The 27,869-nt window shown below is 70.7% G+C and overlaps 14 non-coding genes across 14 annotated transcripts; all 14 read left to right on the plus strand.

The window, feature by feature from the left end:
- Positions 1–205: 205 nt before the first annotated feature.
- On the plus strand, positions 206–324 carry LOC148161263 (5S ribosomal RNA). Its single transcript, XR_015767691.1, has one exon. It is a non-coding gene; the product is annotated as a 5S ribosomal RNA (ribosomal RNA).
- A 1,954-nt stretch (positions 325–2,278) lies between these two features.
- LOC148161264 (5S ribosomal RNA) lies at positions 2,279–2,397 on the plus strand. The gene has a single exon (XR_015767692.1). It is a non-coding gene; the product is annotated as a 5S ribosomal RNA (ribosomal RNA).
- A 1,949-nt stretch (positions 2,398–4,346) lies between these two features.
- Positions 4,347–4,465, plus strand: LOC148161265 (5S ribosomal RNA). Its single transcript, XR_015767693.1, has one exon. It is a non-coding gene; the product is annotated as a 5S ribosomal RNA (ribosomal RNA).
- Positions 4,466–6,550: 2,085 nt separating this feature from the next.
- LOC148161266 (5S ribosomal RNA) lies at positions 6,551–6,669 on the plus strand. Its single transcript, XR_015767694.1, has one exon. It is a non-coding gene; the product is annotated as a 5S ribosomal RNA (ribosomal RNA).
- A 1,933-nt stretch (positions 6,670–8,602) lies between these two features.
- LOC148161267 (5S ribosomal RNA) lies at positions 8,603–8,721 on the plus strand. The gene has a single exon (XR_015767695.1). It is a non-coding gene; the product is annotated as a 5S ribosomal RNA (ribosomal RNA).
- A 1,964-nt stretch (positions 8,722–10,685) lies between these two features.
- LOC148161268 (5S ribosomal RNA) lies at positions 10,686–10,804 on the plus strand. The gene has a single exon (XR_015767696.1). It is a non-coding gene; the product is annotated as a 5S ribosomal RNA (ribosomal RNA).
- Positions 10,805–12,760: 1,956 nt separating this feature from the next.
- LOC148161269 (5S ribosomal RNA) lies at positions 12,761–12,879 on the plus strand. The gene has a single exon (XR_015767697.1). It is a non-coding gene; the product is annotated as a 5S ribosomal RNA (ribosomal RNA).
- A 1,935-nt stretch (positions 12,880–14,814) lies between these two features.
- LOC148161270 (5S ribosomal RNA) lies at positions 14,815–14,933 on the plus strand. The gene has a single exon (XR_015767698.1). It is a non-coding gene; the product is annotated as a 5S ribosomal RNA (ribosomal RNA).
- A 1,962-nt stretch (positions 14,934–16,895) lies between these two features.
- On the plus strand, positions 16,896–17,014 carry LOC148161271 (5S ribosomal RNA). Its single transcript, XR_015767699.1, has one exon. It is a non-coding gene; the product is annotated as a 5S ribosomal RNA (ribosomal RNA).
- A 1,954-nt stretch (positions 17,015–18,968) lies between these two features.
- On the plus strand, positions 18,969–19,087 carry LOC148161272 (5S ribosomal RNA). Its single transcript, XR_015767700.1, has one exon. It is a non-coding gene; the product is annotated as a 5S ribosomal RNA (ribosomal RNA).
- Positions 19,088–21,038: 1,951 nt separating this feature from the next.
- LOC148161273 (5S ribosomal RNA) lies at positions 21,039–21,157 on the plus strand. The gene has a single exon (XR_015767702.1). It is a non-coding gene; the product is annotated as a 5S ribosomal RNA (ribosomal RNA).
- A 2,062-nt stretch (positions 21,158–23,219) lies between these two features.
- On the plus strand, positions 23,220–23,338 carry LOC148161274 (5S ribosomal RNA). The gene has a single exon (XR_015767703.1). It is a non-coding gene; the product is annotated as a 5S ribosomal RNA (ribosomal RNA).
- Positions 23,339–25,296: 1,958 nt separating this feature from the next.
- On the plus strand, positions 25,297–25,415 carry LOC148161275 (5S ribosomal RNA). The gene has a single exon (XR_015767704.1). It is a non-coding gene; the product is annotated as a 5S ribosomal RNA (ribosomal RNA).
- Positions 25,416–27,370: 1,955 nt separating this feature from the next.
- On the plus strand, positions 27,371–27,489 carry LOC148161276 (5S ribosomal RNA). Its single transcript, XR_015767705.1, has one exon. It is a non-coding gene; the product is annotated as a 5S ribosomal RNA (ribosomal RNA).
- Positions 27,490–27,869: the final 380 nt, after the last annotated feature.

The raw sequence follows: 27,869 nt of genomic DNA on the forward strand, positions 1-27,869 counted from the left end.
CGGGAGAGTGCCTGGACTTTCGCGACAGGGGGGCGCTGCAGGCGCCCCCGTCCCCTGGGCCGGTTGGAAGGCAGGCAGGCGGGCAGGCAGGTGCAAGGCCCAGGGCAGGAGGGGGGGCGGGTGGGGAGTGAGGAGCGAAGAGCGGCAGGGCGCGGGTCGGGAGGCACAGAGCAGGCTCTTAGGGCGCCTAGTGGCAGCAGCTCACGTCTACGGCCATACCACCCTGAACGCGCCCGATCTCGTCTGATCTCGGAAGCTAAGCAGGGTCGGGCCTGGTTAGTACTTGGATGGGAGACCGCCTGGGAATACCGGGTGCTGTAGGCTTTTTTTCTTGGTCTTTTCTTGCCCCTTCGGCCTCCCTTCCCCTCCCTTTGCCGCCACAGACCCCCCCCCGCCTTACCCAGCAAGGCTTCCTCCAAACACGCCCTGGCCCCCGGCCCCTCGCCACGCGCGCACCGCCCCGCGGGTCCCGGGCCCGCTGCGGGTGCCGGCTGCACGGGCAAACGGCCGCCAGCCGGCCCTTCCACCTGCAAGCCACCACGCCCACGCCCACTTGAACAAGGGCGGGCTGGGGGGCGGCGGGGGCGGGTGGGTCGGGGGGAGGCGGCGGGTTCGGAGGGAGGTAAAGGGGGAGGGCGGCGAGGACCGCGGCGGGCTTGGGGCGCGGTGGGGGTGGGGCCGGGTGTGGGGGAGGGGTGTGGGGGAGAGGGTGGGCGTAGGGGGCGGGGTGGGGGAGGGGGTGGGGGTGGGAGCGCGTATGGGACGGCACCCCGGCCCGGCAGGCAGGCGTGCCCTTCCGAGGTCCCGCGCCTCGGGCCCTCATCCACCGAGTCACTGGCCATTCCCCTGGGCCGCCCCGAGTGCCCAGGCACACCGGGCAACCGGCCCCATCTTCTGCCTGGGCACGCCTCCACCTTCTCCCCAGCAGCCCTGGGCTGCGCTTCCACCCGGGCGGGCATTCCCCCCCTCCCGGCGGATCACCGTCCCTTTGCCCCCGGGCCGGGGGTCCCCGCTCCGTGTGGGCATGGTACAAGTTGGCCGATCGCCCGGGCCCTCACCCGTTGGCACCCGGGACCACCCGTTGACACCCGACTCCGTGCTCAGTCTCCCGCAACGGCGAAGCGAAGAGCGAGGCTCGTTCGCTCATCGACACGGCGGGACGGCGGCGCGCGGCGCCCGACGAGCAAAAGCGGCCCCCCAAGTCAAGGACGAGAGCATAGGAGAATGGCCCGTACGCGCCCAGGGCCACAGAGGGTCCCGGGCAGGAATGGGGGCAGAGCGGGTTTCCTGGAGACTGGGCTGCAAGTCCTCGGGCACCGAGGAGCTCCTGGGCGCCCAAACCATGCCCAAGGACGACCACCCTCCCCGGGGCCAGCTTCCTCGCCAACACAGCCTCCTCCGTGTGTGTGTGTGTGTGTGTGTGTGTGTGTGTGTGTGTGTGTGTGTGTGTGGTGTGCTGTGGTGTGGTGTTCTGTGCTGTCCTGTGCTGTGCTGTGCTGTGCTGTGCTGTGTGCTGTGCGGTGTGTGTGGGCTGTGTGTCTGTTTCTGTCGGGGGCACCTGAGTCTGAGTCTCTGTGCACATCCAGGTCAGGGTCTGCGTGCGTCTGTCGTGCGGTCCGAGTGGGTCTGTGTGTTGGATGCTCTGTCTGTGTCTCCCCCTGTGTGTCTCTTCCTCTCTATCTACATCTCCCTCTCTCTGGGTCTCTGTCTTTCCCCGAGTGTGTGTGCGTTCGTCTGTGCCAGCCGTGCTCTCGAGTCTCTCAGTCGGGTCCTGGCGTCGGTGGGTGGGCGAGGGAAGGGTGGCGGAGGAAGGGCGATGGGGTTGGGCTGCTGAGGAGGGTCCCTGGCGGGCGCCGGTGGCTGGCGCTGGCTTTGAGCAAGGCGGGGTGGAGAGGCGGGAAGGCCTGGTGGCGGCCCTCGCTTGCCCTCGGGCGGAGGGTGGGGGACGGTGGGTGGGTGGGCGCGGAGAACACCGCGCGGGCCGCGCTCCCGGCGCCCCGACGCTCCCCTTTGCCATCTCGGGAGCCAGGCGGCGGTGGCGGCGGCGGCTGCCGGGACTGGAGAGTCCCCGTGCGGGAGAGTGCCTGGACTTTCGCGACAGGGGGGCGCTGCAGGCGCCCCCGTCCCCTGGGCCGGTTGGAAGGCAGGCAGGCGGGCAGGCAGGTGCAAGGCCCAGGGCAGGAGGGGGGGCGGGTGGGGAGTGAGGAGCGAAGAGCGGCAGGGCGCGGGTCGGGAGGCACAGAGCAGGCTCTTAGGGCGCCTAGTGGCAGCAGCTCACGTCTACGGCCATACCACCCTGAACGCGCCCGATCTCGTCTGATCTCGGAAGCTAAGCAGGGTCGGGCCTGGTTAGTACTTGGATGGGAGACCGCCTGGGAATACCGGGTGCTGTAGGCTTTTTTTCTTGGTCTTTTCTTGCCCCTTCGGCCTCCCTTCCCCTCCCTTTGCCGCCACAGCCCCCCCCCCCCGCCTTACCCAGCAAGGCTTCCTCCAAACACGCCCTGGCCCCCGGCCCCTCGCCACGCGCGCACCGCCCCGCGGGTCCCGGGCCCGCTGCGGGTGCCGGCTGCACGGGCAAACGGCCGCCAGCCGGCCCTTCCACCTGCAAGCCACCACGCCCACGCCCACTTGAACAAGGGCGGGCTGGGGGGCGGCGGGGGCGGGTGGGTCGGGGGGAGGCGGCGGGTTTGGAGGGAGGTAAAGGGGGAGGGCGGCGAGGACCGCGGCGGGCTTGGGGCGCGGTGGGGGTGGGGCCGGGGGTGGGGGAGGGGTGTGGGGGAGGGGGTGGGCGTAGGGGGCGGGGTGGGGGTGGGGGTGGGAGCGCGTATGGGACGGCACCCCTGCCCGGCAGGCAGGCGTGCCCTTCCGAGGTCCCGCGCCTCGGGCCCTCATCCACCGAGTCACTGGCCATTCCCCTGGGCCGCCCCGAGTGCCCAGACACACCGGGCAACCGGCCCCATCTTCTGCCTGGGCACGCCTCCACCTTCTCCCCAGCCGCCCTGGGCTGCGCTTCCACCCGGGCGGGCATTCCCCCCCTCCCGGCGGATCACCGTCCCTTTGCCCCCGGGCCGGGGGTCCCCGCTCCGTGTGGGCATGATACAAGATGGCCGACCGCCCGGGCCCTCACCCGTTGGCACCCGGGACCACCCGTTGACACCCGAGTCCGTGCTCAGTCTCCCCGCAACGGCGAAGCGAAGAGCGAGGCTCGTTCGCTCATCGACACGGCGGGACGGCGGCGCGCGGCGCCCGACGAGCAAAAGCGGCCCCCCAAGTCAAGGACGAGAGCATAGGAGAATGGCCCGTACGCGCCCAGGGCCACAGAGGGTCCCGGGCAGGAATGGGAGCAGAGCGGGTTTCCTGGAGACTGGGCTGCAAGTCCTCGGGCCCCGAGGAGCTCCTGGGCGCCCAAACCACGCCCAAGGACGACCACCCTCCCCGGGGCCAGCTTCCTCGCCAACACAGCCTCCTCCGTGTGTGTGTGTGTGTGTGTGTGTCTGTGTGTGTGTGTGTGTGTGTGTGGTGTGCTGTGGTGTGGTGTTCTGTGCTGTCCTGTGCTGTGCTGTGCTGTGCTGTGCTGTGTGCTGTGCGGTGTGTGTGGGCTGTGTGTCTGTTTCTGTCGGGGGCACCTGAGTCTGAGTCCCTGTGCACATCCAGGTCAGGGTCTGCGTGCGTCTGTCGTGCGGTCCGAGCGGGTCTGTGTGTTGGATGCTCTGTCTGTGTCTCCCCCTGTGTGTCTCTTCCTCTCTATCTACATCTCCCTCTCTCTGGGTCTCTGTCTTTCCCCGAGTGTCTGTGCGTTCGTCTGTGCCAGCCGTGCTCTCGAGTCTCTCAGTCGGGTCCTGGCGTCGGTGGGTGGGCGAGGGAAGGGTGGCGGAGGAAGGGCGATGGGGTTGGGCTGCTGAGGAGGGTCCCTGGCGGGCGCCGGTGGCTGGCGCTGGCTTTGAGCAAGGCGGGGTGGAGAGGCGGGAAGGCCTGGTGGCGGCCCTCGCTTGCCCTCGGGCGGAGGGTGGGGGACGGTGGGTGGGTGGGCGCGGAGAACACCGCGCGGGCCGCGCTCCCGGCGCCCCGACGCTCCCCTTTGCCATCTCGGGAGCCAGGCGGCGGTGGCGGCGGCGGCTGCCGGGACTGGAGAGTCCCCGTGCGGGAGAGTGCCTGGACTTTCGCGACAGGGGGGCGCTGCAGGCGCCCCCGTCCCCTGGGCCGGTTGGAAGGCAGGCAGGCGGGCAGGCAGGTGCAAGGCCCAGGGCAGGAGGGGGGGCGGGTGGGGAGTGAGGAGCGAAGAGCGGCAGGGCGCGGGTCGGGAGGCACAGAGCAGGCTCTTAGGGCGCCTAGTGGCAGCAGCTCACGTCTACGGCCATACCACCCTGAACGCGCCCGATCTCGTCTGATCTCGGAAGCTAAGCAGGGTCGGGCCTGGTTAGTACTTGGATGGGAGACCGCCTGGGAATACCGGGTGCTGTAGGCTTTTTTTCTTGGTCTTTTCTTGCCCCTTCGGCCTCCTTCCCCTCCCTTTGCCGCCACAGCCCCCCCCCCCGCCTTACCCAGCAAGGCTTCCTCCAAACACCCCCTGGCCCCCGGCCCCTCGCCACGCGCGCACCGCCCCGCGGGTCCCGGGCCCGCTGCGGGTGCCGGCTGCACGGGCAAACGGCCGCCAGCCGGCCCTTCCACCTGCAAGCCACCACGCCCACGCCCACTTGAACAAGGGCGGGCTGGGGGGCGGCGGGGGCGGGTGGGTCGGGGGGAGGCGGCGGGTTCGGAGGGAGGTAAAGGGGGAGGGCGGCGAGGACCGCGGCGGGCTTGGGGCGCGGTGGGGGTGGGGCCGGGTGTGGGGGAGGGGTGTGGGGGAGAGGGTGGGCGTAGGGGGCGGGGTGGGGGTGGGGGTGGGGGTGGGGGAGGGGTGTGGGGGAGGGGGTGGGCGTAGGGGGCGCGGTGGGGGTGGGGCCGGGGGTGGGGGAGGGGTGTGGGGGAGGGGGTAGGCGTAGGGGGCGGGGTGGGGGTGGGGGTGGGGGTGGGAGCGCGTATGGGACGGCACCCCGGCCCGGCAGGCAGGCGTGCCCTTCCGAGGTCCCGCGCCTCGGGCCCTCATCCACCGAGTCACTGGCCATTCCCCTGGGCCGCCCCGAGTGCCCAGGCACACCGGGCAACCGGCCCCATCTTCTGCCTGGGCACGCCTCCACCTTCTCCCCAGCAGCCCTGGGCTGCGCTTCCACCCGGGCGGGCATTCCCCCCCTCCCGGCGGATCACCGTCCCTTTGCCCCCGGGCCGGGGGTCCCCGCTCCGTGTGGGCATGATACAAGATGGCCGACCGCCCGGGCCCTCACCCGTTGGCACCCGGGACCACCCGTTGACACCCGAGTCCGTGCTCAGTCTCCCCGCAACGGCGAAGCGAAGAGCGAGGCTCGCTCGCTCATCGACACGGCGGGACGGCGGCGCGCGGCGCCCGACGAGCAAAAGCGGCCCCCCAAGTCAAGGACGAGAGCATAGGAGAATGGCCCGTACGCGCCCAGGGCCACAGAGGGTCCCGGGCAGGAATGGGAGCAGAGCGGGTTTCCTGGAGACTGGGCTGCAAGTCCTCGGGCCCCGAGGAGCTCCTGGGCGCCCAAACCACGCCCAAGGACGACCACCCTCCCCGGGGCCAGCTTCCTCGCCAACACAGCCTCCTCCGTGTGTGTGTGTGTGTGTGTGTGTGTGTGTGTGTCTGTGTGTATGTGTGTGTGTGTGTGGTGTGCTGTGGTGTGGTGTTCTGTGCTGTCCTGTGCTGTGCTGTGCTGTGCTGTGCTGTGTGCTGTGCGGTGTGTGTGGGCTGTGTGTCTGTTTCTGTCGGGGGCACCTGAGTCTGAGTCCCTGTGCACATCCAGGTCAGGGTCTGCGTGCGTCTGTCGTGCGGTCCGAGCGGGTCTGTGTGTTGGATGCTCTGTCTGTGTCTCCCCCTGTGTGTCTCTTCCTCTCTATCTACATCTCCCTCTCTCTGGGTCTCTGTCTTTCCCCGAGTGTCTGTGCGTTCGTCTGTGCCAGCCGTGCTCTCGAGTCTCTCAGTCGGGTCCTGGCGTCGGTGGGTGGGCGAGGGAAGGGTGGCGGAGGAAGGGCGATGGGGTTGGGCTGCTGAGGAGGGTCCCTGGCGGGCGCCGGTGGCTGGCGCTGGCTTTGAGCAAGGCGGGGTGGAGAGGCGGGAAGGCCTGGTGGCGGCCCTCGCTTGCCCTCGGGCGGAGGGTGGGGGACGGTGGGTGGGTGGGCGCGGAGAACACCGCGCGGGCCGCGCTCCCGGCGCCCCGAAGCTCCCCTTTGCCATCTCGGGAGCCAGGCGGCGGTGGCGGCGGCGGCTGCCGGGACTGGAGAGTCCCCGTGCGGGAGAGTGCCTGGACTTTCGCGACAGGGGGGCGCTGCAGGCGCCCCCGTCCCCTGGGCCGGTTGGAAGGCAGGCAGGCGGGCAGGCAGGTGCAAGGCCCAGGGCAGGAGGGGGGGCGGGTGGGGAGTGAGGAGCGAAGAGCGGCAGGGCGCGGGTCGGGAGGCACAGAGCAGGCTCTTAGGGCGCCTAGTGGCAGCAGCTCACGTCTACGGCCATACCACCCTGAACGCGCCCGATCTCGTCTGATCTCGGAAGCTAAGCAGGGTCGGGCCTGGTTAGTACTTGGATGGGAGACCGCCTGGGAATACCGGGTGCTGTAGGCTTTTTTTCTTGGTCTTTTCTTGCCCCTTCGGCCTCCCTTCCCCTCCCTTTGCCGCCACAGCCCCCCCCCCCCCGCCTTACCCAGCAAGGCTTCCTCCAAACACCCCCTGGCCCCCGGCCCCTCGCCACGCGCGCACCGCCCCGCGGGTCCCGGGCCCGCTGCGGGTGCCGGCTGCACGGGCAAACGGCCGCCAGCCGGCCCTTCCACCTGCAAGCCACCACGCCCACGCCCACTTGAACAAGGGCGGGCTGGGGGGCGGCGGGGGCGGGTGGGTCGGGGGGAGGCGGCGGGTTCGGAGGGAGGTAAAGGGGGAGGGCGGCGAGGACCGCGGCGGGCTTGGGGCGCGGTGGGGGTGGGGCCGGGTGTGGGGGAGGGGTGTGGGGGAGAGGGTGGGCGTAGGGGGCGGGGTGGGGGAGGGGGTGGGGGTGGGAGCGCGTATGGGACGGCACCCCGGCCCGGCAGGCAGGCGTGCCCTTCCGAGTTCCCGCGCCTCGGGCCCTCATCCACCGAGTCACTGGCCATTCCCCTGGGCCGCCCCGAGTGCCCAGGCACACCGGGCAACCGGCCCCATCTTCTGCCTGGGCACGCCTCCACCTTCTCCCCAGCAGCCCTGGGCTGCGCTTCCACCCGGGCGGGCATTCCCCCCCTCCCGGCGGATCACCGTCCCTTTGCCCCCGGGCCGGGGGTCCCCGCTCCGTGTGGGCATGGTACAAGTTGGCCGATCGCCCGGACCCTCACCCGTTGGCACCCGGGACCACCCGTTGACACCCGACTCCGTGCTCAGTCTCCCGCAACGGCGAAGCGAAGAGCGAGGCTCGTTCGCTCATCGACACGGCGGGACGGCGGCGCGCGGCGCCCGACGAGCAAAAGCGGCCCCCCAAGTCAAGGACGAGAGCATAGGAGAATGGCCCGTACGCGCCCAGGGCCACAGAGGGTCCCGGGCAGGAATGGGGGCAGAGCGGGTTTCCTGGAGACTGGGCTGCAAGTCCTCGGGCCCCGAGGAGCTCCTGGGCGCCCAAACCATGCCCAAGGACGACCACCCTCCCCGGGGCCAGCTTCCTCGCCAACACAGCCTCCTCCGTGTGTGTGTGTGTGTGTGTGTGTGTGTGGTGTGCTGTGGTGTGGTGTTCTGTGCTGTCCTGTGCTGTGCTGTGCTGTGCTGTGCTGTGTGCTGTGCGGTGTGTGTGGGCTGTGTGTCTGTTTCTGTCGGGGGCACCTGAGTCTGAGTCTCTGTGCACATCCAGGTCAGGGTCTGCGTGCGTCTGTCGTGCGGTCCGAGTGGGTCTGTGTGTTGGATGCTCTGTCTGTGTCTCCCCCTGTGTGTCTCTTCCTCTCTATCTACATCTCCCTCTCTCTGGGTCTCTGTCTTTCCCCGAGTGTGTGTGCGTTCGTCTGTGCCAGCCGTGCTCTCGAGTCTCTCAGTCGGGTCCTGGCGTCGGTGGGTGGGCGAGGGAAGGGTGGCGGAGGAAGGGCGATGGGGTTGGGCTGCTGAGGAGGGTCCCTGGCGGGCGCCGGTGGCTGGCGCTGGCTTTGAGCAAGGCGGGGTGGAGAGGCGGGAAGGCCTGGTGGCGGCCCTCGCTTGCCCTCGGGCGGAGGGTGGGGGACGGTGGGTGGGTGGGCGCGGAGAACACCGCGCGGGCCGCGCTCCCGGCGCCCCGACGCTCCCCTTTGCCATCTCGGGAGCCAGGCGGCGGTGGCGGCGGCGGCTGCCGGGACTGGAGAGTCCCCGTGGGAGAGTGCCTGGACTTTCGCGACAGGGGGGCGCTGCAGGCGCCCCCGTCCCCTGGGCCGGTTGGAAGGCAGGCAGGCGGGCAGGCAGGTGCAAGGCCCAGGGCAGGAGGGGGGGCGGGTGGGGAGTGAGGAGCGAAGAGCGGCAGGGCGCGGGTCGGGAGGCACAGAGCAGGCTCTTAGGGCGCCTAGTGGCAGCAGCTCACGTCTACGGCCATACCACCCTGAACGCGCCCGATCTCGTCTGATCTCGGAAGCTAAGCAGGGTCGGGCCTGGTTAGTACTTGGATGGGAGACCGCCTGGGAATACCGGGTGCTGTAGGCTTTTTTTCTTGGTCTTTTCTTGCCCCTTCGGCCTCCCTTCCCCTCCCTTTGCCGCCACAGCCCCCCCCCCCGCCTTACCCAGCAAGGCTTCCTCCAAACACGCCCTGGCCCCCGGCCCCTCGCCACGCGCGCACCGCCCCGCGGGTCCCGGGCCCGCTGCGGGTGCCGGCTGCACGGGCAAACGGACGCCAGCCGGCCCTTCCACCTGCAAGCCACCACGCCCACGCCCACTTGAACAAGGGCGGGCTGGGGGGCGGCGGGGGCGGGTGGGTCGGGGGGAGGCGGCGGGTTCGGAGGGAGGTAAAGGGGGAGGGCGGCGAGGACCACGGGGGGCTTGGGGCGCGGTGGGGGTGGGGCCGGGGGTGGGGGAGGGGTGTGGGGGAGGGGGTGGGCGTAGGGGGCGGGGTGGGGGTGGGGGTGGGGGTGGGAGCGCGTATGGGACGGCACCCCGGCCCGGCAGGCAGGCGTGCCCTTCCGAGGTCCCGCGCCTCGGGCCCTCATCCACCGAGTCACTGGCCATTCCCCTGGGCCGCCCCGAGTGCCCAGGCACACCGGGCAACCGGCCCCATCTTCTGCCTGGGCACGCCTCCACCTTCTCCCCAGCAGCCCTGGGCTGCGCTTCCACCCGGGCGGGCATTCCCCCCCTCCCGGCGGATCACCGTCCCTTTGCCCCCGGGCCGGGGGTCCCCGCTCCGTGTGGGCATGATACAAGATGGCCGACCGCCCGGGCCCTCACCCGTTGGCACCCGGGACCACCCGTTGACACCCGAGTCCGTGCTCAGTCTCCCCGCAACGGCGAAGCGAAGAGCGAGGCTCGTTCGCTCATCGACACGGCGGGACGGCGGCGCGCGGCGCCCGACGAGCAAAAGCGGCCCCCCAAGTCAAGGACGAGAGCATAGGAGAATGGCCCGTACGCGCCCAGGGCCACAGAGGGTCCCGGGCAGGAATGGGAGCAGAGCGGGTTTCCTGGAGACTGGGCTGCAAGTCCTCGGGCCCCGAGGAGCTCCTGGGCGCCCAAACCACGCCCAAGGACGACCACCCTCCCCGGGGCCAGCTTCCTCGCCAACACAGCCTCCTCCGTGTGTGTGTGTGTGTGTGTGTGTGTGTGTGTGTCTGTGTGTGTGTGTGTGTGTGTGTGGTGTGCTGTGGTGTGGTGTTCTGTGCTGTCCTGTGCTGTGCTGTGCTGTGCTGTGCTGTGTGCTGTGCGGTGTGTGTGGGCTGTGTGTCTGTTTCTGTCGGGGGCACCTGAGTCTGAGTCCCTGTGCACATCCAGGTCAGGGTCTGCGTGCGTCTGTCGTGCGGTCCGAGCGGGTCTGTGTGTTGGATGCTCTGTCTGTGTCTCCCCCTGTGTGTCTCTTCCTCTCTATCTACATCTCCCTCTCTCTGGGTCTCTGTCTTTCCCCGAGTGTCTGTGCGTTCGTCTGTGCCAGCCGTGTTCTCGAGTCTCTCAGTCGGGTCCTGGCGTCGGTGGGTGGGCGAGGGAAGGGTGGCGGAGGAAGGGCGATGGGGTTGGGCTGCTGAGGAGGGTCCCTGGCGGGCGCCGGTGGCTGGCGCTGGCTTTGAGCAAGGCGGGGTGGAGAGGCGGGAAGGCCTGGTGGCGGCCCTCGCTTGCCCTCGGGCGGAGGGTGGGGGACGGTGGGTGGGTGGGCGCGGAGAACACCGCGCGGGCCGCGCTCCCGGCGCCCCGACGCTCCCCTTTGCCATCTCGGGAGCCAGGCGGCGGTGGCGGCGGCGGCTGCCGGGACTGGAGAGTCCCCGTGCGGGAGAGTGCCTGGACTTTCGCGACAGGGGGGCGCTGCAGGCGCCCCCGTCCCCTGGGCCGGTTGGAAGGCAGGCAGGCGGGCAGGCAGGTGCAAGGCCCAGGGCAGGAGGGGGGGCGGGTGGGGAGTGAGGAGCGAAGAGCGGCAGGGCACGGGTCGGGAGGCACAGAGCAGGCTCTTAGGGCGCCTAGTGGCAGCAGCTCACGTCTACGGCCATACCACCCTGAACGCGCCCGATCTCGTCTGATCTCGGAAGCTAAGCAGGGTCGGGCCTGGTTAGTACTTGGATGGGAGACCGCCTGGGAATACCGGGTGCTGTAGGCTTTTTTTCTTGGTCTTTTCTTGCCCCTTCGGCCTCCCTTGCCCTCCCTTTGCCGCCACAGCCCCCCCCCCCCGCCTTACCCAGCAAGGCTTCCTCCAAACACCCCCTGGCCCCCGGCCCCTCGCCACGCGCGCACCGCCCCGCGGGTCCCGGGCCCGCTGCGGGTGCCGGCTGCACGGGCAAACGGCCGCCAGCCGGCCCTTCCACCTGCAAGCCACCACGCCCACGCCCACTTGAACAAGGGCGGGCTGGGGGGCGGCGGGGGCGGGTGGGTCGGGGGGAGGCGGCGGGTTCGGAGGGAGGTAAAGGGGGAGGGCGGCGAGGACCGCGGCGGGCTTGGGGCGCGGTGGGGGTGGGGCCGGGGGTGGGGGAGGGGTGTGGGGGAGAGGGTGGGCGTAGGGGGCGGGGTGGGGGAGGGGGTGGGGGTGGGAGCGCGTATGGGACGGCACCCCGGCCCGGCAGGCAGGCGTGCCCTTCCGAGGTCCCGCGCCTCGGGCCCTCATCCACCGAGTCACTGGCCATTCCCCTGGGCCGCCCCGAGTGCCCAGGCACACCGGGCAACCGGCCCCATCTTCTGCCTGGGCACGCCTCCACCTTCTCCCCAGCAGCCCTGGGCTGCGCTTCCACCCGGGCGGGCATTCCCCCCCTCCCGGCGGATCACCGTCCCTTTGCCCCCGGGCCGGGGGTCCCCGCTCCGTGTGGGCATGGTACAAGTTGGCCGATCGCCCGGGCCCTCACCCGTTGGCACCCGGGACCACCCGTTGACACCCGACTCCGTGCTCAGTCTCCCGCAACGGCGAAGCGAAGAGCGAGGCTCGTTCGCTCATCGACACGGCGGGACGGCGGCGCGCGGCGCCCGACGAGCAAAAGCGGCCCCCCAAGTCAAGGACGAGAGCATAGGAGAATGGCCCGTACGCGCCCAGGGCCACAGAGGGTCCCGGGCAGGAATGGGGGCAGAGCGGGTTTCCTGGAGACTGGGCTGCAAGTCCTCGGGCCCCGAGGAGCTCCTGGGCGCCCAAACCATGCCCAAGGACGACCACCCTCCCCGGGGCCAGCTTCCTCGCCAACACAGCCTCCTCCGTGTGTGTGTGTGTGTGTGTGTGTGTGTGTGTGTGTGTGTGTGTGTGTGTGGTGTGCTGTGGTGTGGTGTTCTGTGCTGTCCTGTGCTGTGCTGTGCTGTGCTGTGCTGTGTGCTGTGCGGTGTGTGTGGGCTGTGTGTCTGTTTCTGTCGGGGGCACCTGAGTCTGAGTCCCTGTGCACATCCAGGTCAGGGTCTGCGTGCGTCTGTCGTGCGGTCCGAGCGGGTCTGTGTGTTGGATGCTCTGTCTGTGTCTCCCCCTGTGTGTCTCTTCCTCTCTATCTACATCTCCCTCTCTCTGGGTCTCTGTCTTTCCCCGAGTGTCTGTGCGTTCGTCTGTGCCAGCCGTGCTCTCGAGTCTCTCAGTCGGGTCCTGGCGTCGGTGGGTGGGCGAGGGAAGGGTGGCGGAGGAAGGGCGATGGGGTTGGGCTGCTGAGGAGGGTCCCTGGCGGGCGCCGGTGGCTGGCGCTGGCTTTGAGCAAGGCGGGGTGGAGAGGCGGGAAGGCCTGGTGGCGGCCCTCGCTTGCCCTCGGGCGGAGGGTGGGGGACGGTGGGTGGGTGGGCGCGGAGAACACCGCGCGGGCCGCGCTCCCGGCGCCCCGAAGCTCCCCTTTGCCATCTCGGGAGCCAGGCGGCGGTGGCGGCGGCGGCTGCCGGGACTGGAGAGTCCCCGTGCGGGAGAGTGCCTGGACTTTCGCGACAGGGGGGCGCTGCAGGCGCCCCCGTCCCCTGGGCCGGTTGGAAGGCAGGCAGGCGGGCAGGCAGGTGCAAGGCCCAGGGCAGGAGGGGGGGCGGGTGGGGAGTGAGGAGCGAAGAGCGGCAGGGCGCGGGTCGGGAGGCACAGAGCAGGCTCTTAGGGCGCCTAGTGGCAGCAGCTCACGTCTACGGCCATACCACCCTGAACGCGCCCGATCTCGTCTGATCTCGGAAGCTAAGCAGGGTCGGGCCTGGTTAGTACTTGGATGGGAGACCGCCTGGGAATACCGGGTGCTGTAGGCTTTTTTTCTTGGTCTTTTCTTGCCCCTTCGGCCTCCCTTCCCCTCCCTTTGCCGCCACAGCCCCCCCCCCCCCGCCTTACCCAGCAAGGCTTCCTCCAAACACCCCCTGGCCCCCGGCCCCTCGCCACGCGCGCACCGCCCCGCGGGTCCCGGGCCCGCTGCGGGTGCCGGCTGCACGGGCAAACGGCCGCCAGCCGGCCCTTCCACCTGCAAGCCACCACGCCCACGCCCACTTGAACAAGGGCGGGCTGGGGGGCGGCGGGGGCGGGTGGGTCGGGGGGAGGCGGCGGGTTCGGAGGGAGGTAAAGGGGGAGGGCGGCGAGGACCGCGGCGGGCTTGGGGCGCGGTGGGGGTGGGGCCGGGTGTGGGGGAGGGGTGTGGGGGAGAGGGTGGGCGTAGGGGGCGGGGTGGGGGAGGGGGTGGGGGTGGGAGCGCGTATGGGACGGCACCCCGGCCCGGCAGGCAGGCGTGCCCTTCCGAGTTCCCGCGCCTCGGGCCCTCATCCACCGAGTCACTGGCCATTCCCCTGGGCCGCCCCGAGTGCCCAGGCACACCGGGCAACCGGCCCCATCTTCTGCCTGGGCACGCCTCCACCTTCTCCCCAGCAGCCCTGGGCTGCGCTTCCACCCGGGCGGGCATTCCCCCCCTCCCGGCGGATCACCGTCCCTTTGCCCCCGGGCCGGGGGTCCCCGCTCCGTGTGGGCATGGTACAAGTTGGCCGATCGCCCGGACCCTCACCCGTTGGCACCCGGGACCACCCGTTGACACCCGACTCCGTGCTCAGTCTCCCGCAACGGCGAAGCGAAGAGCGAGGCTCGTTCGCTCATCGACACGGCGGGACGGCGGCGCGCGGCGCCCGACGAGCAAAAGCGGCCCCCCAAGTCAAGGACGAGAGCATAGGAGAATGGCCCGTACGCGCCCAGGGCCACAGAGGGTCCCGGGCAGGAATGGGGGCAGAGCGGGTTTCCTGGAGACTGGGCTGCAAGTCCTCGGGCCCCGAGGAGCTCCTGGGCGCCCAAACCATGCCCAAGGACGACCACCCTCCCCGGGGCCAGCTTCCTCGCCAACACAGCCTCCTCCGTGTGTGTGTGTGTGTGTGTGTGTGTGTGGTGTGCTGTGGTGTGGTGTTCTGTGCTGTCCTGTGCTGTGCTGTGCTGTGCTGTGCTGTGTGCTGTGCGGTGTGTGTGGGCTGTGTGTCTGTTTCTGTCGGGGGCACCTGAGTCTGAGTCTCTGTGCACATCCAGGTCAGGGTCTGCGTGCGTCTGTCGTGCGGTCCGAGTGGGTCTGTGTGTTGGATGCTCTGTCTGTGTCTCCCCCTGTGTGTCTCTTCCTCTCTATCTACATCTCCCTCTCTCTGGGTCTCTGTCTTTCCCCGAGTGTGTGTGCGTTCGTCTGTGCCAGCCGTGCTCTCGAGTCTCTCAGTCGGGTCCTGGCGTCGGTGGGTGGGCGAGGGAAGGGTGGCGGAGGAAGGGCGATGGGGTTGGGCTGCTGAGGAGGGTCCCTGGCGGGCGCCGGTGGCTGGCGCTGGCTTTGAGCAAGGCGGGGTGGAGAGGCGGGAAGGCCTGGTGGCGGCCCTCGCTTGCCCTCGGGCGGAGGGTGGGGGACGGTGGGTGGGTGGGCGCGGAGAACACCGCGCGGGCCGCGCTCCCGGCGCCCCGACGCTCCCCTTTGCCATCTCGGGAGCCAGGCGGCGGTGGCGGCGGCGGCTGCCGGGACTGGAGAGTCCCCGTGCGGGAGAGTGCCTGGACTTTCGCGACAGGGGGGCGCTGCAGGCGCCCCCGTCCCCTGGGCCGGTTGGAAGGCAGGCAGGCGGGCAGGCAGGTGCAAGGCCCAGGGCAGGAGGGGGGGCGGGTGGGGAGTGAGGAGCGAAGAGCGGCAGGGCGCGGGTCGGGAGGCACAGAGCAGGCTCTTAGGGCGCCTAGTGGCAGCAGCTCACGTCTACGGCCATACCACCCTGAACGCGCCCGATCTCGTCTGATCTCGGAAGCTAAGCAGGGTCGGGCCTGGTTAGTACTTGGATGGGAGACCGCCTGGGAATACCGGGTGCTGTAGGCTTTTTTTCTTGGTCTTTTCTTGCCCCTTCGGCCTCCCTTCCCCTCCCTTTGCCGCCACAGCCCCCCCCCCCGCCTTACCCAGCAAGGCTTCCTCCAAACACGCCCTGGCCCCCGGCCCCTCGCCACGCGCGCACCGCCCCGCGGGTCCCGGGCCCGCTGCGGGTGCCGGCTGCACGGGCAAACGGACGCCAGCCGGCCCTTCCACCTGCAAGCCACCACGCCCACGCCCACTTGAACAAGGGCGGGCTGGGGGGCGGCGGGGGCGGGTGGGTCGGGGGGAGGCGGCGGGTTCGGAGGGAGGTAAAGGGGGAGGGCGGCGAGGACCACGGGGGGCTTGGGGCGCGGTGGGGGTGGGGCCGGGGGTGGGGGAGGGGTGTGGGGGAGGGGGTGGGCGTAGGGGGCGGGGTGGGGGTGGGGGTGGGGGTGGGAGCGCGTATGGGACGGCACCCCGGCCCGGCAGGCAGGCGTGCCCTTCCGAGGTCCCGCGCCTCGGGCCCTCATCCACCGAGTCACTGGCCATTCCCCTGGGCCGCCCCGAGTGCCCAGGCACACCGGGCAACCGGCCCCATCTTCTGCCTGGGCACGCCTCCACCTTCTCCCCAGCAGCCCTGGGCTGCGCTTCCACCCGGGCGGGCATTCCCCCCCTCCCGGCGGATCACCGTCCCTTTGCCCCCGGGCCGGGGGTCCCCGCTCCGTGTGGGCATGATACAAGATGGCCGACCGCCCGGGCCCTCACCCGTTGGCACCCGGGACCACCCGTTGACACCCGAGTCCGTGCTCAGTCTCCCCGCAACGGCGAAGCGAAGAGCGAGGCTCGTTCGCTCATCGACACGGCGGGACGGCGGCGCGCGGCGCCCGACGAGCAAAAGCGGCCCCCCAAGTCAAGGACGAGAGCATAGGAGAATGGCCCGTACGCGCCCAGGGCCACAGAGGGTCCCGGGCAGGAATGGGAGCAGAGCGGGTTTCCTGGAGACTGGGCTGCAAGTCCTCGGGCCCCGAGGAGCTCCTGGGCGCCCAAACCACGCCCAAGGACGACCACCCTCCCCGGGGCCAGCTTCCTCGCCAACACAGCCTCCTCCGTGTGTGTGTGTGTGTGTGTGTGTGTGTGTGTCTGTGTGTGTGTGTGTGTGTGTGTGGTGTGCTGTGGTGTGGTGTTCTGTGCTGTCCTGTGCTGTGCTGTGCTGTGCTGTGCTGTGTGCTGTGCGGTGTGTGTGGGCTGTGTGTCTGTTTCTGTCGGGGGCACCTGAGTCTGAGTCCCTGTGCACATCCAGGTCAGGGTCTGCGTGCGTCTGTCGTGCGGTCCGAGCGGGTCTGTGTGTTGGATGCTCTGTCTGTGTCTCCCCCTGTGTGTCTCTTCCTCTCTATCTACATCTCCCTCTCTCTGGGTCTCTGTCTTTCCCCGAGTGTCTGTGCGTTCGTCTGTGCCAGCCGTGTTCTCGAGTCTCTCAGTCGGGTCCTGGCGTCGGTGGGTGGGCGAGGGAAGGGTGGCGGAGGAAGGGCGATGGGGTTGGGCTGCTGAGGAGGGTCCCTGGCGGGCGCCGGTGGCTGGCGCTGGCTTTGAGCAAGGCGGGGTGGAGAGGCGGGAAGGCCTGGTGGCGGCCCTCGCTTGCCCTCGGGCGGAGGGTGGGGGACGGTGGGTGGGTGGGCGCGGAGAACACCGCGCGGGCCGCGCTCCCGGCGCCCCGACGCTCCCCTTTGCCATCTCGGGAGCCAGGCGGCGGTGGCGGCGGCGGCTGCCGGGACTGGAGAGTCCCCGTGCGGGAGAGTGCCTGGACTTTCGCGACAGGGGGGCGCTGCAGGCGCCCCCGTCCCCTGGGCCGGTTGGAAGGCAGGCAGGCGGGCAGGCAGGTGCAAGGCCCAGGGCAGGAGGGGGGGCGGGTGGGGAGTGAGGAGCGAAGAGCGGCAGGGCACGGGTCGGGAGGCACAGAGCAGGCTCTTAGGGCGCCTAGTGGCAGCAGCTCACGTCTACGGCCATACCACCCTGAACGCGCCCGATCTCGTCTGATCTCGGAAGCTAAGCAGGGTCGGGCCTGGTTAGTACTTGGATGGGAGACCGCCTGGGAATACCGGGTGCTGTAGGCTTTTTTTCTTGGTCTTTTCTTGCCCCTTCGGCCTCCCTTGCCCTCCCTTTGCCGCCACAGCCCCCCCCCCCCGCCTTACCCAGCAAGGCTTCCTCCAAACACCCCCTGGCCCCCGGCCCCTCGCCACGCGCGCACCGCCCCGCGGGTCCCGGGCCCGCTGCGGGTGCCGGCTGCACGGGCAAACGGCCGCCAGCCGGCCCTTCCACCTGCAAGCCACCACGCCCACGCCCACTTGAACAAGGGCGGGCTGGGGGGCGGCGGGGGCGGGTGGGTCGGGGGGAGGCGGCGGGTTCGGAGGGAGGTAAAGGGGGAGGGCGGCGAGGACCGCGGCGGGCTTGGGGCGCGGTGGGGGTGGGGCCGGGGGTGGGGGAGGGGTGTGGGGGAGAGGGTGGGCGTAGGGGGCGGGGTGGGGGAGGGGGTGGGGGTGGGAGCGCGTATGGGACGGCACCCCGGCCCGGCAGGCAGGCGTGCCCTTCCGAGGTCCCGCGCCTCGGGCCCTCATCCACCGAGTCACTGGCCATTCCCCTGGGCCGCCCCGAGTGCCCAGGCACACCGGGCAACCGGCCCCATCTTCTGCCTGGGCACGCCTCCACCTTCTCCCCAGCAGCCCTGGGCTGCGCTTCCACCCGGGCGGGCATTCCCCCCCTCCCGGCGGATCACCGTCCCTTTGCCCCCGGGCCGGGGGTCCCCGCTCCGTGTGGGCATGGTACAAGTTGGCCGATCGCCCGGGCCCTCACCCGTTGGCACCCGGGACCACCCGTTGACACCCGACTCCGTGCTCAGTCTCCCGCAACGGCGAAGCGAAGAGCGAGGCTCGTTCGCTCATCGACACGGCGGGACGGCGGCGCGCGGCGCCCGACGAGCAAAAGCGGCCCCCCAAGTCAAGGACGAGAGCATAGGAGAATGGCCCGTACGCGCCCAGGGCCACAGAGGGTCCCGGGCAGGAATGGGGGCAGAGCGGGTTTCCTGGAGACTGGGCTGCAAGTCCTCGGGCCCCGAGGAGCTCCTGGGCGCCCAAACCATGCCCAAGGACGACCACCCTCCCCGGGGCCAGCTTCCTCGCCAACACAGCCTCCTCCGTGTGTGTGTGTGTGTGTGTGTGTGTGTGTGTGTGTGTGTGTGTGTGTGGTGTGCTGTGGTGTGGTGTTCTGTGCTGTCCTGTGCTGTGCTGTGCTGTGCTGTGCTGTGTGCTGTGCGGTGTGTGTGGGCTGTGTGTCTGTTTCTGTCGGGGGCACCTGAGTCTGAGTCTCTGTGCACATCCAGGTCAGGGTCTGCGTGCGTCTGTCGTGCGGTCCGAGTGGGTCTGTGTGTTGGATGCTCTGTCTGTGTCTCCCCCTGTGTGTCTCTTCCTCTCTATCTACATCTCCCTCTCTCTGGGTCTCTGTCTTTCCCCGAGTGTGTGTGCGTTCGTCTGTGCCAGCCGTGCTCTCGAGTCTCTCAGTCGGGTCCTGGCGTCGGTGGGTGGGCGAGGGAAGGGTGGCGGAGGAAGGGCGATGGGGTTGGGCTGCTGAGGAGGGTCCCTGGCGGGCGCCGGTGGCTGGCGCTGGCTTTGAGCAAGGCGGGGTGGAGAGGCGGGAAGGCCTGGTGGCGGCCCTCGCTTGCCCTCGGGCGGAGGGTGGGGGACGGTGGGTGGGTGGGCGCGGAGAACACCGCGCGGGCCGCGCTCCCGGCGCCCCGACGCTCCCCTTTGCCATCTCGGGAGCCAGGCGGCGGTGGCGGCGGCGGCTGCCGGGACTGGAGAGTCCCCGTGCGGGAGAGTGCCTGGACTTTCGCGACAGGGGGGCGCTGCAGGCGCCCCCGTCCCCTGGGCCGGTTGGAAGGCAGGCAGGCGGGCAGGCAGGTGCAAGGCCCAGGGCAGGAGGGGGGGCGGGTGGGGAGTGAGGAGCGAAGAGCGGCAGGGCGCGGGTCGGGAGGCACAGAGCAGGCTCTTAGGGCGCCTAGTGGCAGCAGCTCACGTCTACGGCCATACCACCCTGAACGCGCCCGATCTCGTCTGATCTCGGAAGCTAAGCAGGGTCGGGCCTGGTTAGTACTTGGATGGGAGACCGCCTGGGAATACCGGGTGCTGTAGGCTTTTTTTCTTGGTCTTTTCTTGCCCCTTCGGCCTCCCTTCCCCTCCCTTTGCCGCCACAGCCCCCCCCCCCGCCTTACCCAGCAAGGCTTCCTCCAAACACGCCCTGGCCCCCGGCCCCTCGCCACGCGCGCACCGCCCCGCGGGTCCCGGGCCCGCTGCGGGTGCCGGCTGCACGGGCAAACGGCCGCCAGCCGGCCCTTCCACCTGCAAGCCACCACGCCCACGCCCACTTGAACAAGGGCGGGCTGGGGGGCGGCGGGGGCGGGTGGGTCGGGGGGAGGCGGCGGGTTCGGAGGGAGGTAAAGGGGGAGGGCGGCGAGGACCGCGGCGGGCTTGGGGCGCGGTGGGGGTGGGGCCGGGTGTGGGGGAGGGGTGTGGGGGAGAGGGTGGGCGTAGGGGGCGGGGTGGGGGAGGGGGTGGGGGTGGGAGCGCGTATGGGACGGCACCCCGGCCCGGCAGGCAGGCGTGCCCTTCCGAGGTCCCGCGCCTCGGGCCCTCATCCACCGAGTCACTGGCCATTCCCCTGGGCCGCCCCGAGTGCCCAGGCACACCGGGCAACCGGCCCCATCTTCTGCCTGGGCACGCCTCCACCTTCTCCCCAGCAGCCCTGGGCTGCGCTTCCACCCGGGCGGGCATTCCCCCCCTCCCGGCGGATCACCGTCCCTTTGCCCCCGGGCCGGGGGTCCCCGCTCCGTGTGGGCATGGTACAAGTTGGCCGATCGCCCGGGCCCTCACCCGTTGGCACCCGGGACCACCCGTTGACACCCGACTCCGTGCTCAGTCTCCCGCAACGGCGAAGCGAAGAGCGAGGCTCGTTCGCTCATCGACACGGCGGGACGGCGGCGCGCGGCGCCCGACGAGCAAAAGCGGCCCCCCAAGTCAAGGACGAGAGCATAGGAGAATGGCCCGTACGCGCCCAGGGCCACAGAGGGTCCCGGGCAGGAATGGGGGCAGAGCGGGTTTCCTGGAGACTGGGCTGCAAGTCCTCGGGCACCGAGGAGCTCCTGGGCGCCCAAACCATGCCCAAGGACGACCACCCTCCCCGGGGCCAGCTTCCTCGCCAACACAGCCTCCTCCGTGTGTGTGTGTGTGTGTGTGTGTGTGTGTGTGTGTGTGTGTGTGTGGTGTGCTGTGGTGTGGTGTTCTGTGCTGTCCTGTGCTGTGCTGTGCTGTGCTGTGCTGTGTGCTGTGCGGTGTGTGTGGGCTGTGTGTCTGTTTCTGTCGGGGGCACCTGAGTCTGAGTCCCTGTGCACATCCAGGTCAGGGTCTGCGTGCGTCTGTCGTGCGGTCCGAGCGGGTCTGTGTGTTGGATGCTCTGTCTGTGTCTCCCCCTGTGTGTCTCTTCCTCTCTATCTACATCTCCCTCTCTCTGGGTCTCTGTCTTTCCCCGAGTGTCTGTGCGTTCGTCTGTGCCAGCCGTGCTCTCGAGTCTCTCAGTCGGGTCCTGGCGTCGGTGGGTGGGCGAGGGAAGGGTGGCGGAGGAAGGGCGATGGGGTTGGGCTGCTGAGGAGGGTCCCTGGCGGGCGCCGGTGGCTGGCGCTGGCTTTGAGCAAGGCGGGGTGGAGAGGCGGGAAGGCCTGGTGGCGGCCCTCGCTTGCCCTCGGGCGGAGGGTGGGGGACGGTGGGTGGGTGGGCGCGGAGAACACCGCGCGGGCCGCGCTCCCGGCGCCCCGACGCTCCCCTTTGCCATCTCGGGAGCCAGGCGGCGGTGGCGGCGGCGGCTGCCGGGACTGGAGAGTCCCCGTGCGGGAGAGTGCCTGGACTTTCGCGACAGGGGGGCGCTGCAGGCGCCCCCGTCCCCTGGGCCGGTTGGAAGGCAGGCAGGCGGGCAGGCAGGTGCAAGGCCCAGGGCAGGAGGGGGGGCGGGTGGGGAGTGAGGAGCGAAGAGCGGCAGGGCGCGGGTCGGGAGGCACAGAGCAGGCTCTTAGGGCGCCTAGTGGCAGCAGCTCACGTCTACGGCCATACCACCCTGAACGCGCCCGATCTCGTCTGATCTCGGAAGCTAAGCAGGGTCGGGCCTGGTTAGTACTTGGATGGGAGACCGCCTGGGAATACCGGGTGCTGTAGGCTTTTTTTCTTGGTCTTTTCTTGCCCCTTCGGCCTCCCTTCCCCTCCCTTTGCCGCCACAGCCCCCCCCCCCGCCTTACCCAGCAAGGCTTCCTCCAAACACCCCCTGGCCCCCGGCCCCTCGCCACGCGCGCACCGCCCCGCGGGTCCCGGGCCCGCTGCGGGTGCCGGCTGCACGGGCAAACGGCCGCCAGCCGGCCCTTCCACCTGCAAGCCACCACGCCCACGCCCACTTGAACAAGGGCGGGCTGGGGGGCGGCGGGGGCGGGTGGGTCGGGGGGAGGCGGCGGGTTCGGAGGGAGGTAAAGGGGGAGGGCGGCGAGGACCGCGGCGGGCTTGGGGCGCGGTGGGTTGGGGCCGGGGGTGGGGGAGGGGTGTGGGGGAGAGGGTGGGCGTAGGGGGCGGGGTGGGGGTGGGGGTGGGGGTGGGGGAGGGGTGTGGGGGAGGGGGTGGGCGTAGGGGGCGCGGTGGGGGTGGGGCCGGGGTTGGGGGAGGGGTGTGGGGGAGGGGGTAGGCGTAGGGGGCGGGGTGGGGGTGGGGGTGGGGGTGGGAGCGCGTATGGGACGGCACCCCGGCCCGGCAGGCAGGCGTGCCCTTCCGAGGTCCCGCGCCTCGGGCCCTCATCCACCGAGTCACTGGCCATTCCCCTGGGCCGCCCCGAGTGCCCAGGCACACCGGGCAACCGGCCCCATCTTCTGCCTGGGCACGCCTCCACCTTCTCCCCAGCAGCCCTGGGCTGCGCTTCCACCCGGGCGGGCATTCCCCCCCTCCCGGCGGATCACCGTCCCTTTGCCCCCGGGCCGGGGGTCCCCGCTCCGTGTGGGCATGATACAAGATGGCCGACCGCCCGGGCCCTCACCCGTTGGCACCCGGGACCACCCGTTGACACCCGAGTCCGTGCTCAGTCTCCCCGCAACGGCGAAGCGAAGAGCGAGGCTCGCTCGCTCATCGACACGGCGGGACGGCGGCGCGCGGCGCCCGACGAGCAAAAGCGGCCCCCCAAGTCAAGGACGAGAGCATAGGAGAATGGCCCGTACGCGCCCAGGGCCACAGAGGGTCCCGGGCAGGAATGGGAGCAGAGCGGGTTTCCTGGAGACTGGGCTGCAAGTCCTCGGGCCCCGAGGAGCTCCTGGGCGCCCAAACCACGCCCAAGGACGACCACCCTCCCCGGGGCCAGCTTCCTCGCCAACACAGCCTCCTCCGTGTGTGTGTGTGTGTTTGTGTGTGTGTGTGTGTGTGTGTGGTGTGCTGTGGTGTGGTGTTCTGTGCTGTCCTGTGCTGTGCTGTGCTGTGCTGTGTGCTGTGCGGTGTGTGTGGGCTGTGTGTCTGTTTCTGTCGGGGGCACCTGAGTCTGAGTCCCTGTGCACATCCAGGTCAGGGTCTGCGTGCGTCTGTCGTGCGGTCCGAGCGGGTCTGTGTGTTGGATGCTCTGTCTGTGTCTCCCCCTGTGTGTCTCTTCCTCTCTATCTACATCTCCCTCTCTCTGGGTCTCTGTCTTTCCCCGAGTGTCTGTGCGTTCGTCTGTGCCAGCCGTGCTCTCGAGTCTCTCAGTCGGGTCCTGGCGTCGGTGGGTGGGCGAGGGAAGGGTGGCGGAGGAAGGGCGATGGGGTTGGGCTGCTGAGGAGGGTCCCTGGCGGGCGCCGGTGGCTGGCGCTGGCTTTGAGCAAGGCGGGGTGGAGAGGCGGGAAGGCCTGGTGGCGGCCCTCGCTTGCCCTCGGGCGGAGGGTGGGGGACGGTGGGTGGGTGGGCGCGGAGAACACCGCGCGGGCCGCGCTCCCGGCGCCCCGACGCTCCCCTTTGCCATCTCGGGAGCCAGGCGGCGGTGGCGGCGGCGGCTGCCGGGACTGGAGAGTCCCCGTGCGGGAGAGTGCCTGGACTTTCGCGACAGGGGGGCGCTGCAGGCGCCCCCGTCCCCTGGGCCGGTTGGAAGGCAGGCAGGCGGGCAGGCAGGTGCAAGGCCCAGGGCAGGAGGGGGGGCGGGTGGGGAGTGAGGAGCGAAGAGCGGCAGGGCGCGGGTCGGGAGGCACAGAGCAGGCTCTTAGGGCGCCTAGTGGCAGCAGCTCACGTCTACGGCCATACCACCCTGAACGCGCCCGATCTCGTCTGATCTCGGAAGCTAAGCAGGGTCGGGCCTGGTTAGTACTTGGATGGGAGACCGCCTGGGAATACCGGGTGCTGTAGGCTTTTTTTCTTGGTCTTTTCTTGCCCCTTCGGCCTCCCTTCCCCTCCCTTTGCCGCCACAGCCCCCCCCCCCCCCGCCTTACCCAGCAAGGCTTCCTCCAAACACGCCATGGCCCCCGGCCCCTCGCCACGCGCGCACCGCCCCGCGGGTCCCGGGCCCGCTGCGGGTGCCGGCTGCACGGGCAAACGGCCGCCAGCCGGCCCTTCCACCTGCAAGCCACCACGCCCACGCCCACTTGAACAAGGGCGGGCTGGGGGGCGGCGGGGGCGGGTGGGTCGGGGGGAGGCGGCGGGTTCGGAGGGAGGTAAAGGGGGAGGGCGGCGAGGACCGCGGCGGGCTTGGGGCGCGGTGGGGGTGGGGCCGGGGGTGGGGGAGGGGTGTGGGGGAGAGGGTGGGCGTAGGGGGCGGGGTGGGGGTGGGGGTGGGGGTGGGAGCGCGTATGGGACGGCACCCCGGCCCGGCAGGCAGGCGTGCCCTTCCGAGGTCCCGCGCCTCGGGCCCTCATCCACCGAGTCACTGGCCATTCCCCTGGGCCGCCCCGAGTGCCCAGGCACACCGGGCAACCGGCCCCATCTTCTGCCTGGGCACGCCTCCACCTTCTCCCCAGCAGCCCTGGGCTGCGCTTCCACCCGGGCGGGCATTCCCCCCCTCCCGGCGGATCACCGTCCCTTTGCCCCCGGGCCGGGGGTCCCCGCTCCGTGTGGGCATGATACAAGATGGCCGACCGCCCGGGCCCTCACCCGTTGGCACCCGGGACCACCCGTTGACACCCGAGTCCGTGCTCAGTCTCCCCGCAACGGCGAAGCGAAGAGCGAGGCTCGTTCGCTCATCGACACGGCGGGACGGCGGCGCGCGGCGCCCGACGAGCAAAAGCGGCCCCCCAAGTCAAGGACGAGAGCATAGGAGAATGGCCCGTACGCGCCCAGGGCCACAGAGGGTCCCGGGCAGGAATGGGAGCAGAGCGGGTTTCCTGGAGACTGGGCTGCAAGTCCTCGGGCCCCGAGGAGCTCCTGGGCGCCCAAACCACGCCCAAGGACGACCACCCTCCCCGGGGCCAGCTTCCTCGCCAACACAGCCTCCTCCGTGTGTGTGTGTGTGTGTGTGTGTGTCTGTGTGTGTGTGTGTGTGTGTGGTGTGCTGTGGTGTGGTGTTGTGTGCTGTCCTGTGCTGTGCTGTGCTGTGCTGTGCTGTGTGCTGTGCGGTGTGTGTGGGCTGTGTGTCTGTTTCTGTCGGGGGCACCTGAGTCTGAGTCCCTGTGCACATCCAGGTCAGGGTCTGCGTGCGTCTGTCGTGCGGTCCGAGCGGGTCTGTGTGTTGGATGCTCTGTCTGTGTCTCCCCCTGTGTGTCTCTTCCTCTCTATCTACATCTCCCTCTCTCTGGGTCTCTGTCTTTCCCCGAGTGTCTGTGCGTTCGTCTGTGCCAGCCGTGCTCTCGAGTCTCTCAGTCGGGTCCTGGCGTCGGTGGGTGGGCGAGGGAAGGGTGGCGGAGGAAGGGCGATGGGGTTGGGCTGCTGAGGAGGGTCCCTGGCGGGCGCCGGTGGCTGGCGCTGGCTTTGAGCAAGGCGGGGTGGAGAGGCGGGAAGGCCTGGTGGCGGCCCTCGCTTGCCCTCGGGCGGAGGGTGGGGGACGGTGGGTGGGTGGGCGCGGAGAACACCGCGCGGGCCGCGCTCCCGGCGCCCCGACGCTCCCCTTTGCCATCTCGGGAGCCAGGCGGCGGTGGCGGCGGCGGCTGCCGGGACTGGAGAGTCCCCGTGCGGGAGAGTGCCTGGACTTTCGCGACAGGGGGGCGCTGCAGGCGCCCCCGTCCCCTGGGCCGGTTGGAAGGCAGGCAGGCGGGCAGGCAGGTGCAAGGCCCAGGGCAGGAGGGGGGGGCGGGTGGGGAGTGAGGAGCGAAGAGCGGCAGGGCGCGGGTCGGGAGGCACAGAGCAGGATCTTAGGGCGCCTAGTGGCAGCAGCTCACGTCTACGGCCATACCACCCTGAACGCGCCCGATCTCGTCTGATCTCGGAAGCTAAGCAGGGTCGGGCCTGGTTAGTACTTGGATGGGAGACCGCCTGGGAATACCGGGTGCTGTAGGCTTTTTTTCTTGGTCTTTTCTTGCCCCTTCGGCCTCCTTCCCCTCCCTTTGCCGCCACAGCCCCCCCCCCCCGCCTTACCCAGCAAGGCTTCCTCCAAACACCCCCTGGCCCCCGGCCCCTCGCCACGCGCGCACCGCCCCGCGGGTCCCGGGCCCGCTGCGGGTGCCGGCTGCACGGGCAAACGGCCGCCAGCCGGCCCTTCCACCTGCAAGCCACCACGCCCACGCCCACTTGAACAAGGGCGGGCTGGGGGGCGGCGGGGGCGGGTGGGTCGGGGGGAGGCGGCGGGTTCGGAGGGAGGTAAAGGGGGAGGGCGGCGAGGACCGCGGCGGGCTTGGGGCGCGGTGGGGGTGGGGCCGGGGGTGGGGGAGGGGTGTGGGGGAGAGGGTGGGCGTAGGGGGCGGGGTGGGGGAGGGGGTGGGGGTGGGAGCGCGTATGGGACGGCACCCCGGCCCGGCAGGCAGGCGTGCCCTTCCGAGGTCCCGCGCCTCGGGCCCTCATCCACCGAGTCACTGGCCATTCCCCTGGGCCGCCCCGAGTGCCCAGGCACACCGGGCAACCGGCCCCATCTTCTGCCTGGGCACGCCTCCACCTTCTCCCCAGCAGCCCTGGGCTGCGCTTCCACCCGGGCGGGCATTCCCCCCCTCCCGGCGGATCACCGTCCCTTTGCCCCCGGGCCGGGGGTCCCCGCTCCGTGTGGGCATGGTACAAGTTGGCCGATCGCCCGGGCCCTCACCCGTTGGCACCCGGGACCACCCGTTGACACCCGACTCCGTGCTCAGTCTCCCGCAACGGCGAAGCGAAGAGCGAGGCTCGTTCGCTCATCGACACGGCGGGACGGCGGCGCGCGGCGCCCGACGAGCAAAAGCGGCCCCCCAAGTCAAGGACGAGAGCATAGGAGAATGGCCCGTACGCGCCCAGGGCCACAGAGGGTCCCGGGCAGGAATGGGGGCAGAGCGGGTTTCCTGGAGACTGGGCTGCAAGTCCTCGGGCCCCGAGGAGCTCCTGGGCGCCCAAACCATGCCCAAGGACGACCACCCTCCCCGGGGCCAGCTTCCTCGCCAACACAGCCTCCTCCGTGTGTGTGTGTGTGTGTGTGTGTGTGTGTGTGTGTGTGTGTGTGTGTGTGGTGTGCTGTGGTGTGGTGTTCTGTGCTGTCCTGTGCTGTGCTGTGCTGTGCTGTGCTGTGTGCTGTGCGGTGTGTGTGGGCTGTGTGTCTGTTTCTGTCGGGGGCACCTGAGTCTGAGTCTCTGTGCACATCCAGGTCAGGGTCTGCGTGCGTCTGTCGTGCGGTCCGAGTGGGTCTGTGTGTTGGATGCTCTGTCTGTGTCTCCCCCTGTGTGTCTCTTCCTCTCTATCTACATCTCCCTCTCTCTGGGTCTCTGTCTTTCCCCGAGTGTGTGTGCGTTCGTCTGTGCCAGCCGTGCTCTCGAGTCTCTCAGTCGGGTCCTGGCGTCGGTGGGTGGGCGAGGGAAGGGTGGCGGAGGAAGGGCGATGGGGTTGGGCTGCTGAGGAGGGTCCCTGGCGGGCGCCGGTGGCTGGCGCTGGCTTTGAGCAAGGCGGGGTGGAGAGGCGGGAAGGCCTGGTGGCGGCCCTCGCTTGCCCTCGGGCGGAGGGTGGGGGACGGTGGGTGGGTGGGCGCGGAGAACACCGCGCGGGCCGCGCTCCCGGCGCCCCGACGCTCCCCTTTGCCATCTCGGGAGCCAGGCGGCGGTGGCGGCGGCGGCTGCCGGGACTGGAGAGTCCCCGTGCGGGAGAGTGCCTGGACTTTCGCGACAGGGGGGCGCTGCAGGCGCCCCCGTCCCCTGGGCCGGTTGGAAGGCAGGCAGGCGGGCAGGCAGGTGCAAGGCCCAGGGCAGGAGGGGGGGCGGGTGGGGAGTGAGGAGCGAAGAGCGGCAGGGCGCGGGTCGGGAGGCACAGAGCAGGCTCTTAGGGCGCCTAGTGGCAGCAGCTCACGTCTACGGCCATACCACCCTGAACGCGCCCGATCTCGTCTGATCTCGGAAGCTAAGCAGGGTCGGGCCTGGTTAGTACTTGGATGGGAGACCGCCTGGGAATACCGGGTGCTGTAGGCTTTTTTTCTTGGTCTTTTCTTGCCCCTTCGGCCTCCCTTCCCCTCCCTTTGCCGCCACAGCCCCCCCCCCCGCCTTACCCAGCAAGGCTTCCTCCAAACACGCCCTGGCCCCCGGCCCCTCGCCACGCGCGCACCGCCCCGCGGGTCCCGGGCCCGCTGCGGGTGCCGGCTGCACGGGCAAACGGCCGCCAGCCGGCCCTTCCACCTGCAAGCCACCACGCCCACGCCCACTTGAACAAGGGCGGGCTGGGGGGCGGCGGGGGCGGGTGGGTCGGGGGGAGGCGGCGGGTTCGGAGGGAGGTAAAGGGGGAGGGCGGCGAGGACCGCGGCGGGCTTGGGGCGCGGTGGGGGTGGGGCCGGGTGTGGGGGAGGGGTGTGGGG

The sequence above is a fragment of the Eumetopias jubatus genome, unplaced genomic scaffold (assembly GCF_037043125.1).
Source record: "Eumetopias jubatus isolate StellerSeaLion01/CBP00866 unplaced genomic scaffold, mEumJub1_p1.0 scaffold_307, whole genome shotgun sequence".
In the NCBI taxonomy this organism is placed as follows: domain Eukaryota; kingdom Metazoa; phylum Chordata; class Mammalia; order Carnivora; family Otariidae; genus Eumetopias; species Eumetopias jubatus.